General features: G+C 51.5%; 1 long non-coding RNA gene across 1 annotated transcript; it reads right to left on the reverse strand.

The window, feature by feature from the left end:
• Nucleotides 1-1,358, reverse strand: LOC139058201 (uncharacterized). The gene is made up of 2 exons (XR_011513289.1): nt 1,271-1,358; nt 1-950 (listed from the first exon to the last, which is right to left on the reverse strand). It is a non-coding gene; the product is annotated as an uncharacterized lncRNA (long non-coding RNA).
• Nucleotides 1,359-2,218: the final 860 nt, after the last annotated feature.

A 2,218-nucleotide genomic window follows, 5' to 3' on the forward strand; every position in this document is an offset into this window, starting at 1 on the left:
TTCACATGGAAAAGACAACATTTAATCTTCAATACGATACGCTGTAGTTATATTACAAACATAAAACTAATTAACAAATATTTCGAGCATCGCACACGAGCCCATGGTTTGAAGCCATGCCGGTCACTCTGCAACTGAATATCTCGGTGGAGACAGTTCCTGTTGCCATGTGCACGTTTCCATCCCCTTGCAGGACTCGGCCACGCAGCTGGCGCAAGCAGTTGCGGTCACCAGAAAGCCCCACAGCTGCGGTGCTCTTCTTGGAGACGCACCAAGCTCTGCGGCAAGATGACAACGCCCAGGGGGAGGACTCCATCATGAACATAATTTCGTATCCGTAGTGAGCGTGCTTGTGAGTCCTTCCCACAGATCGTGCGTAACGGTCGCGGGGTCCAGCTGTGCGTTTCATCAGCAATCGGCGTTTCTAGCGTGCAGCAGGGCATCGTCATCGTTGTTGACGCCGGGTTCCGGCTCTTCTGTCGTGCTCTTTTCTGCCCTACGCCTTCTTTCCTAGTGGTGGGCTCGCTGCACTCCAGAGGTCTGGCGTGCTCAGTCTGCTGGCTGACATCGACGTCGTCTTTACAGAGGATGGAGGCAGCTTTCGACTCGAGCTTGGCTTTGTCGTGGTTCTCAGCCGAGTAGATACGTTCGGCGACGAAAGAGCGGCCAGTGCCAAATGGACGCAGTAGCCCCGGAATACAGAAGTGAGGAGGCGCTACGCCTGCAAAATGCGGCACTGTGCCAGGCGGCGTCACGGTGATCACGTTGAAGCCGTCGACGCTGCTCTCGGTACACTTTATAATAGAGTCGTCACCTGCGTCTTCACACTCGTGGCTGTAAGTAGACGGGGCATTCATCTGCAGGCGTTTCGGTTGGTTGTCACACTTCTGTTGCTCTTTGTGGCTGTGGCAAATGGCCATCGGCCGGAAGTCGCAACAAAGTCTCCTTATCTGCAATGGAGAAAAAAAAAAGGATGTAAGAGCTAATTATTTGAGTACCATAGCGAGAAATCAATCCGCGGGAATTAGCGAGATAGCTCTGATTGTTTCAGTGAATAGGACACGATTAACGGAGATGAAAATGTGAGGCTTGTCCTTTTTTAGGCTTATCATTTCTTTCACTGAGTACCTAGTCGTAGTAATCAGACACGACACAAGGAAGAGTCACAATCGGACGCTGTAGCATCGCCGCTGCATAATTGAGCAGCATGGCGCCAGCTTCAACACGAAAAGAGCACGAAGCAAGACGTGGGCAACAAAGCCCCACTTACTCGGCGTAACGAGGTTCGAACGCAAGAACTGAGCTGGCAGAAACGGGGCAGGCTACGCTTGTAACACGATCCCAGGAGAACGCGAGCTCACATGCGGTCAAATGATGATGATGATGGCCTCATGTTATGGCTCATACCCACACTGGGGGATTGGCCAAGAATTGCGTGCTGAAACGATTACCTATTCTTTTGGAGTGTTACAAATTCAATGAGAAAAAAGAAAGCAAGAAAAGGAAACGTACAAAAACAAAGAAATTACAAGAGAACAATCAAAAAGTTATTCGTTTTGTTGATTGTATGTAACCGCAAACGACATCAAACACTTCCCTGTGGCTGACCCCTATAACTGAAGTACCGAAAGATAGTATGATTTCTGATGATAACATTAACCCTAATTTAGCAAGCGGAAGTTTTAGAAGTCTTTTTCGTAACAATTGGGACGCTATTGGCGCGTCGGCGGCGACGAACGCGCTTAACCTCGGCTCCGCCAATGATCGCCTCTAATTGCGGTCATTCAACCCGGATCTCGCAAATTTTGGTACCATCGTCTCCGTGAAGATCAGCGGCACAAGTGGACACCACTTTCATCAAGGTGGGCCCATTTTTGACGAATTCCTGAGTGCTCGAAGATTTCGCCGACCGCCGCACCGCTAGACCTAACGGCGGTGCGGCGTCCGCAAGCCCCGGGCGGAGACTGCCCGGCAATGGCGGCTCCGAAGACTGTGACTGGCTACGATCCTGCTTCTATGCAAGTCGTACGCATGGATACTGCTCAACTCGAGGACCTTCCACCATCAGAAGAAGAATATTTGGACGACATGGTCCGCATATGGCGACGCAAGCAGAAGCCTCACGTTCCGAAAGTCGCCGGTGCCGCCAAGCAGCAACAGACGCCGGCTCGCTCCGCGCATGCTGCGCACGGGGACGCGGCTAGCGCGACCTTGAAAG

This window comes from Dermacentor albipictus, chromosome 1 (assembly GCF_038994185.2).
Source record: "Dermacentor albipictus isolate Rhodes 1998 colony chromosome 1, USDA_Dalb.pri_finalv2, whole genome shotgun sequence".
In the NCBI taxonomy this organism is placed as follows: domain Eukaryota; kingdom Metazoa; phylum Arthropoda; class Arachnida; order Ixodida; family Ixodidae; genus Dermacentor; species Dermacentor albipictus.